Genomic DNA, 9364 nt, shown 5'->3' on the forward strand with positions numbered 1-9364 from the left:
ACTCAAAATTGCTCTACATTAGCCTACAATGTAAGCAGCTTATCAATCATTTAATGCTCGGAAACTTTTTATAGAATGGATTGATTATCGGGTAAGGAGGGTCTATCCTGGAATCAAATCGCCATATCCTGGTGCAGTTTTCTGAGATGATTGATTTATGTTTTTCCATCAAAATCAGGTATTCGAGCTGGACCGGTAGCTTATGCAAGCTGGAGAATTGGAACAGTTCACGTGTCGCAAAATGTAGGTGAAATATCACTGGGTGGTCACTGGATCCCGACAGTGCCATTTTCATCTTTATCAGGTTTATTCATTACTAAAAATTGATATATTCTATTTATAAATTTTGGAAAATATAACCTATATGCCCATCAAGTAGAAGCGATATCGTTTCTCGCAACCAGAACGCCGTGTCGAACGCCACGGTCGCAGCACTGTGAAAAATCCAGGGTCGTTTGGACCAGATATTGAATTCACACAAGACAGCTTCTCCAAAAAAGCCATCACACCTTGTAGTGAGCAATAACTGCTCAAATACTTCGTGTTTCTCAAAGCACAATGAACCACGTTTTGTAGGGACTCTTCCGATTGCTAAATTAGTCCATTCATGACAGGATCAGCACTGTAAAGTAACAATGGGCTTTTCCGGTATAGCTGATTAAATAAACCAGTGGTCCCAACCTTTTTTGGTGTCGGAACCGCATTTAAAATTTCAGCGTACGTTTGGAGCCGCACGAATACACTCGTTAGGTATAACAAAAATTTATGAAGGATGAAAGCACGTACCAACGAGTAGAAATACTAACAAGAAAAACAAAAACAAAAAATCAATTTAATGTCCCACTTGGCATTGAATTTGAGCTTCAAGAAGTGCGTCGAAGCGAGGCGTAATTGCAGAGAATGCAGTAGGCCTACGCATTAGTCATCGGTCAATCGATAGCGATATTGATTTTTCATTCTGACCATTTTGATAAAAAGTGCTTAACATACATAAGTTGATCACAATATAGGCTTACCATACGTCCTCTTTTAAGAGGATTTGTCCTCTTTTTTGACTTTTTTGAAAGTGTCCTCGGAGGACGGCCTTTTGTCCTCTTTTTTGAGATTTTGTCCTCTTTTTGGAAATTTAGGTCAGATTTACAGCAAATTGCTAGCGATATGCCGTAAGTGACGCTCCAGAGGGTGAAAAACGCTATATTGAGCTCCGAGCGGAAAGATGAGCTTTTTTTTTAGTCAACCGGTCACAAAGTGGGAAAAATTCACCGGTTTTTGAGAATTCTACTCCGGTTTTGCAAGTCTCAAATTTCTGAAAAAGTGTCCTCTTTTTAGATTTCCAAAATATGGTAAGCCTATCACAATAGAGAATCGTTTTTCTGGGCATTGGTCATCAAGTTGAGATACTTTGCTTCTAGAACTTGACTCCAAAATTCAAGTCAGTCTTCACTTTCAAATAATTGCTTGAGCTCGATATCTGACTGCATGTCTAGCAACCCAAGTTGAGGGGCGGTAGCTACATTATATGCAATAGGATTTGAAAACATTTTCATCATTCCGTCAATGCGGCGGTTGATCTCATCGATAAAGTTGCTGATAACTGTGATAAGCCTGTTGTATGCATCAAATGATCCATTGGTTTGATGGTCAGATACCGCTCAAGAATGTGTTGTAACACCACTTGTATTTTGGCGTGAGAACGAAATGGTTGCTGAGTAGAGAATCGCTACTCGACAACAGAGGAATTGGTCTCCACCATTAATTATAAACTCCAGACTCCAAGTCAAGCAAAGGTATAATGTTTTACTAGGAATTTAACTTTTTGTTATAAATTGATTTTTTCGGGATATTCAAACGTCAATGCTGGGAGCCGCAAGAAGGCTAGCCGCAAGCGGCTCTCGGAGCCGCTGTTGGGAATCACTAAAATAGACCGACGACCCTAACTTGCCCTGACTGAATCAATTTTGCATTTCTACTCCGTATTTACCTTCTTTATTTATCAATCGTTTCAACACTGTGCAGCAGTTACCTTCTAAATATACACCGCCTCTATTTGGTCTCAGCGCCCCCCCCCCCCAACCGCCCAATTTCATAGCCAGTGTCTCCAATCCCCCATTTCATGGCCAGCGCCCCATTCACGCTCGCAAATACCCCCAGGGGGGAGCTGGTGCCCACTTTGGGAACCACTGTGATAGAGCTATTTCGCCTACACCGCTTTTCCGGTTAAAAACTGAAATCGACTCATCGCTTCCGCCAATGTAGCTAACTTTGGTCCGAAAACGGGTCGAACGAGCTGAACGTAATTATCATGACCATCATATGATCACCATTTTATGATAACTTTTCTATTCAAGATCTTGAACTCATATCCTCTCATGCAGTAGCAAAGTTAACCATGCCCGATAGTTAGAAGCAGTGTTGCTTGGCCCCGATGACTCCCGAGTGGAAGTTTGAATAGTTGTTTCGTTATTATAACAGAGTTGGCAGTTTCCACAGACAAGATGTCGGATCGCTACGAGATGCTGAGAATCACTGCTCTAGTCTGTGATTTCGTATGTACTTTGGCATGAGTAAAATGAACTACGTGGTGATTGTCATTTAGGGATGAAACAGGGCTTGCGGCTTCCGGTTGGTTTTATGTGATCGGAAATATAATCGACTATAGAATTGATCTTGACTTGTAACTCGGAACCTTGTGACTTGGTGAATCTTGGGTTGAGGGATTTCAGGTTGTGAGGAATGAAGATTCGGAAAAAGTCACAAGTGAGAATGAAGACAATAAGGTTGCTGGGAACTACTGTACTAAACCATAATTTGGAAAGGTAGCACCGAATTTTCCAAACAATTTTTCAATTTTTCTCATTAACACGATAAAATAATTTGTGAGGGCGACTTTTTTTCTTTAAAGTGTGCATAAATAGCTGGTTCGTGGTACAGAACTTGAATGTAGCTTTCAATACAATATCCATTGTAAAATAATATTTATTGAACTCGAAGACTTTTCGGCTGCCTCTTTTCAAGAGTTAACGGCACACTAAAGGGAATTAAACAGATTTAAAAGAAAAACCAAAAAAAAAATAGTATGACGCAACAATCAAAATCACAGACCATGAAATTCGCATTGTACCAATGGCAACAATAACAAACTATGAAGTATACGGACATACGGTACTTTAGTAGCAGCGCAATTCGTAAATAAACAGTTACACACACGAAACACATGTGTGCAGTGAGCGTTTTATTTTTTAGTGTGTTATGCTCAGAGGTGGTCAGTAACGAAGTACTTCTACTTTTTGAAGTACTTGAAGTAGATTTTGACTACTCACACTACTTTTTAAGTAGTTATGATTTTAGACTACTTCTGCTTCTACTTGACAATTTTCAGTTTTGTAGGCAAAAATAAGCATAAAATACCTACTTACTTACTTACTTGTGAACCACCAGTCCTACTTCTACTTGAGTAGAAATTCCGGCGTTACTTCTACTTCTACTTGAGTAGCGACGGTGGCTACTTTGACCACCTCTGGTATGCTAGCTAAAAGGTTTGATTTTTAAACAGACAGGAAGACGAAGCGATTTGTGTTCAATCCGAGATTGTGACGTCACAGACGATATATGCTGATGTTCACAGCGAGCTTTTTACATTACCTTCTCTAGGGGCTCGCACCATCACTATTGGCCCCATGTAATTGGAATTTGTCAACTATTGTACCACAGTAACAGGGATATCTAGATATGCTTGCTTCCTGACAGCAGATGAAAGAGAGGGAAAATGATTAGTCTTGGCCATTATAACGTTACACATCATGCGCCAGAACGAAGGCCGCTGTAATGACGAATATAGCAACTTCATAAAGAGAGATATCGGTATATTCATAATTCCATGACACCGAAAGAGAGCATGTATGTTTAGAGATACGTGTATTAATGCAGCGTCAATGAAATATCACAACTTCGAAATTGATTATATTGGTTGGCATATTCGCTGCGGATGAATATCGATCTCAGCTGATATATGCAATGATCGGCATGTGACCAGTCAAACTTCACCGATCAGTATTGCCAATTTAGCGATTTTGTCGCTAGATGTAGCGATTTTGCATTCCGATTAGCGACAAAAAATACCAATCTAGCGACTAGCGATAAATCTAGCGACTTTTAAAAAATATTTAGCGATTTTCTAGCGATTTTTTTCAGAAATATCTGATATCAATCGGTGTTCGACAGCAACATCATGCACGTTTACTATATCTTATGTGCGCTACAGTGTCAGCACGCATCGCCGATATGCATTCAGGGATAGTATATGGATGAGCGTCAGTACTGACTTTCCTGGTCGGTGGAACGAAGTTGGCCATAATTTTTCCAGGCATGGAAATCTACAGTGTCACGTTCGCCAAACTTTTCAAGATCCTGGCCAATTCACCCTCAACACAATATCAGTAATCACAATCATGCTCATCTAATGCAGTGGGCTATACAAGGTCCAATATCTGAACTCTTTACATCCACGCCAGACGAGTAGCCTATAGTGTCCAATCCGCCCTCAAAAGACTAGCATCGCGAGTTTCTAAGGGGCTGTCGGATTCAAGATAACTGATCAAACTATGTTGCATTTAACTTTTGACACCTACACACGAGACGAAACAGTATACTACAAACACTTGGTACCAAACTCCAAGGTAAATGAAAAAAAGATTACGTCGTGGACTTTTGACATTAACACAAGATGTAACAACAGGTTTAAATTTACCCACAAAAAAATTGAAAATTAAAAGAATTAGATGTATCGTTTCGTCCCGTCGCTTATCTGATGTATAGAAAATAGGGAAACAGGATGGCCAGGGGCTATAAGAAGTGATAGGTACCCTAATTTTTCATCTGCAGTAGGCTACGCATGGGAAAAAGCCCGTAGCCATGTATAATACGCACCCATCTACTGGCAGGTGATCGAGCAAGCGTCAGATACGAGAGCATTGTGTTCGTGCGGAGCGTGTTTGAAGCGGCAGAGAATAAAGGTGTATTAACTAGATTTCCACCATAATGTGGGGTGTAAACCAGGCAAACGATACCGCCACTTCCTTCCAATGGGTAAAAACGAGTCGAATACACCTACCTGGGTGAAGAAATAGGTGCGGCAATCAGATTTCCACCAAAGTCTGGTCACGATGGCTGGGTGTGATGCACGATTGACAACAAACAAGAAGAAATGTGTAATTGCAAGTTTTATTTCGAGGTAGAATTTTTGAAAATTCTCGTTCCCATGTATAATACGCACCCCCGATTTTAGGACAAAAATTGATTAAAATGGAAAATTACGGTACTTATATCGGGTCGGCCCTTGTATATGTAGGATGCCTTTCACCGCAAATTCCATTTCATCGGCAGTAGTTGGTATCCAGCCAATATATAGTAAGTGGTTATAACTGCAAATCTGGTCACGCAGAGCAATCATAGCGCGGAGCGCTGTTTTGTCGAAATGCACCACACTTATTGTTCGGTTTTAGATGAATCCTACGTATTATGAACTAGAAATATGATAAGGGGCATTTGGCACAGCTGATTACAAAAAACCTAACAAGAAAAATGGCTATTCTGCTTGAATCTAGCAACTATATGAATTAATAAAGATTTAGCGACTTTTTTAGCGGTTTTATTTCAAGATTTAGCGACATCTAGCGATTTTCAGCACCAGTTTTAGCGATTTTTGTCCATCCGGAGTTGGCAACACTGTCACCGATACTGTATCGCCGGTATGCTCCATGTGTCTACTGTATTTAACAAACTTTGCGCGGAAATTGTTGGTTATATCTTCGAAGACAGGAATATCCGACGAATTGGAGGTGTCAGAATGAGGTAAAGTGCTATGCCTAGTAGCCTATATTTGAACTCTATCTATCATGTGCAATACCCGCTTCTTACTGTTTTTCTATACCGGTACCCAGGACCGTAACTGCACTTTGTCAGCCCCCCCCCCCCAAAGCTATTCTTGGGCCCCTAGTAGGGTGGCTAATCCAAGTTCTGGGGGTGTTCTCCCCCAGACTCCCCTATGTGGCGTACGCTATCACAACGATAGTGTCCTTGTAATCGGTCGTAAGTGCGCTGGCGTTGTCTATACTAGTCAGGTCAATTTTACTTCATGAAGTATACTAAATCGTAAATCGCTGTATCTTGTGTATGTTTGAATTGTTTGTGATGCTTTTGTGTGATATGCGAGAGCAATCAGTCGATCAATGAATGTTTTTACGGAGCCTTCCGTCGACAGGTGTTTGCGAGGAAAAATTGACCTTTTTTATTCATCGAGCTGATTTCTACTATAGGCTATAGGGGAGAATTTGGCTTTTTTGACCAAAGGTCCACGAGATGATAAAGTTTAGGAACCACAGACCTAGGTAATCAAGTTACGGTATACTCAAATTATATGCCATTAATTTTATCTGATCAATTTGAGTTTCTAGAGTCTAGCTAGACCCAACCCCACAAAATATAAACCTATGATCTCACTGTCGTCAATATGTATCTGTGATATTATGTTTCAGGCAGTCGTCTGCATTTACTTGGAAGACGACGGTCGTGGTCAGGAAGATTCCGATGACAGGGACATCCTAGAATTGCTGTAGCAGTGGCAGTTATAACAGCACAAAGGTGAGCTTATACTTTGTTTTTTATTTAATAACAACCCTTATAAAGGTTTTCAGTATTGACTAGTTAATTCAAGTACTTGAATATGTGACTGGCGGTACTACACTTGAATATTTGCTGGGACTCATTTTGCCCTCAGCAATGTAACTTAAATTTGATTTTGGCTCTACTTCATTGAGCTCTAATGATCTGTTCGGCTCACAGCGGAACTTGATTATATCAAATCCATTTTGATTGATCATGTAATTGAATCTTTCAGAACAAAGAAAATTTGGCAATTTAAATGACCGCCGATACACGGACCAGGCTAATCCTCTGTATGTTCGATCAACAGTGCAATCGTGCTATTATATACTTAACACTCTAGTGGTGTCTATGACCCAAGGGCGTTTATGCTTCCTGCTTCACCATGTGCTTCCTGCTCTTCAAAACAGTAATATTATATATAAATTCCAATGTCACAGTGATAGTCTCTATGGGAGACACATATCTTTGCAGTTTTCTAAACGGGTGAAACAGTCAGAAGCGGTCAATAACTAAGTAGGCCTACTTCTACTTCTTCAAGTACTTAAGTAGATTTTGCCTGCGCTGGTTGAAGGATGCAACCTATTGTGATAATTTTGCATGCGTGCACTTTCATCATTATGATTGTACACATTCACAAGAAAGATGTATTGCAGGGCATTGCGGATAACACGCATATTGCACTGTACCAAGTGGTGCCTGGGACCACGAAGTGAAAACTCATCGTGAACAACAGCGAGTTATCTTAAGCCGTTTCCACTGCTTTAAAACAGGTATTTTGGCATAATTGTACTGTACGATGTACATATTTGTTTCCTTTTCAATCTGCATAATCGTGTCAAGTTCACGACTGCTATGGTCATTTTTAATCACATGGAATTTTTTTGTTGAAGATTGACGGTGGTTAGATTTCCTTTGTCCAAGCGCCTCAGTGGTGCAGACCTCTTCTCCCAAAAATAGACCTGCCTGGATTATATAGTATTACCCATAAAAATACGTGCTCACAAAATACATTGGACCGGGAATTTAGGGCAGTTGTTATCAAGTTTCGCCAAGAAGTATTTGAGGACCCCTGGTTTGCAGCAATCCTGATAGTCTTTCAATTAATGATGTTACGGCGCAAATTGAAAATGTAGCTCAAAGCCTGCAACGGACCCATAAAAAGTTGGAGATCTACACTAGCACAACATGCTGAATGTTCTCATATGATCGAAACGTCATAGCATCTGCAAGAGCCAGAGGTGGTACTTCAAGCTTTTCAGAGTAATCAGGTAGGTTTTTCTTTTTTCCACTTCTACTTAACAGTTTTTTAGGCAAATCTACTTACGGCTATCACAATCAGAGGTGGTCAAAGTAGTCACCGTCGCTACTCAAGTAGAAGTAGAAGTAACGGCGTAATTTCTACTCAAGTAGAAGTAGGAGTGGTGGTTCACAAGTAAGTAGGTATTCTACGCTTATTTTTGTCTACAAAACTGAAAACTGTCAAGTAGAAGTAGAAGTAGTCTAAAATCATAACTACTTGAAAAGTAGTGTGAGTAGGAAACATCTACTTCAAGTACTTCAAAAAGTTGAAGTACTTCGTTACTGACCACCTCTGATCACAATTAATTCTGCAAGGAGAAACAAGTTTTGGGGTGTGTTTGTATCACTTTTATGTGTGAAACTGTCGTAACAACTGGGCTAGATAGCCCCTCTATTACATTAACTGAAGTCATTTTTGAAAATCGCACCTATTAGTAGTGTCGTTTGTCCTAACGCATTAGTCACTAAGATGCACTTTACAATTTCTGAAGTAGAAACCTCTGATGAACTGCTGGAAGTATGCAACCCTCGACCATGTTTACTGTGAAACTACTTGGATAGTTTTGACTTGTATTCTAAATCGTGCAATGGTCTCTAATTCAAAAGGAGTGAACAGCCAACTTTCAAACTTGGTAGATACTGTAGGCCAAAGGGTCATGAAAAGTTTAAATATCTACCCAAGTAGACATTTCTTCTCCTAAAAAATAACATCTGCCCCCATACCTCTATTTGTGGTAGGACTATAAGCAGCACCTGGCATTTGACAATGGGTAAGCTGTAATTATTATTGGAACGTGTCGTTAGAATTGGTTGTTCGTCATTAATGATCACCGGTGGTCTGTATCAAAAAATATTGCAAACACCACCATAAAATATTGGGTGATGCATTTCTGAGCAGCAGTGAATCAATCAATCAATCGACAGATTACATTTTCATCTGCCCAAGACACACACATTATGTACAATGCGATGTACAAGACACACAATGCGATGTACTGAACAGATAGGGGGATGCCGAACGACAACCCAGTTGGGGTCTCTTGAACTGGCATCCACCTCGACCTAATGCCCGATGTTACAAGTCTTTTTCGATGTTATTATTTCTAGGTCGATCCTTTATCAGAAGCTATTTCTTTTTCTTTCTTTATGGGGTCTTTTTCTGTCGCCGTAAGAACAACGACACAAGGGACGAGGAGCCCAGAATAACCTCCGACGGCGGGAATCAAACCCGCCTGCTTGGATGGCGCCGACGCTCACCACTACGTTATCAATATCCACTAATAAGATATTGGTCGGCAGTGTGGAGTTGAATAATCGCTGGATTGTAAAGGCAGCATTGAATATTAGGAATTTTGATAACATACAATCCAGGAAACGGTATACTGAAAATAAACTATCTGTA

The 9364-nt window shown here is 40.2% G+C and overlaps 1 long non-coding RNA gene across 1 annotated transcript; it reads left to right on the forward strand.

Moving 5' to 3' along the window:
• The first annotated feature begins 5733 nt into the window (after positions 1–5733).
• LOC145452391 (uncharacterized) lies at positions 5734–7604 on the forward strand. The gene is made up of 3 exons (XR_013919338.1): positions 5734–5850; positions 6534–6639; positions 7317–7604. It is a non-coding gene; the product is annotated as an uncharacterized LOC145452391 (long non-coding RNA).
• Positions 7605–9364: the final 1760 nt, after the last annotated feature.

Source organism: Botryllus schlosseri, chromosome 12, assembly GCF_051294905.1.
Source record: "Botryllus schlosseri isolate E-star chromosome 12, Bs_hap1, whole genome shotgun sequence".
Classification (NCBI taxonomy): domain Eukaryota; kingdom Metazoa; phylum Chordata; class Ascidiacea; order Stolidobranchia; family Styelidae; genus Botryllus; species Botryllus schlosseri.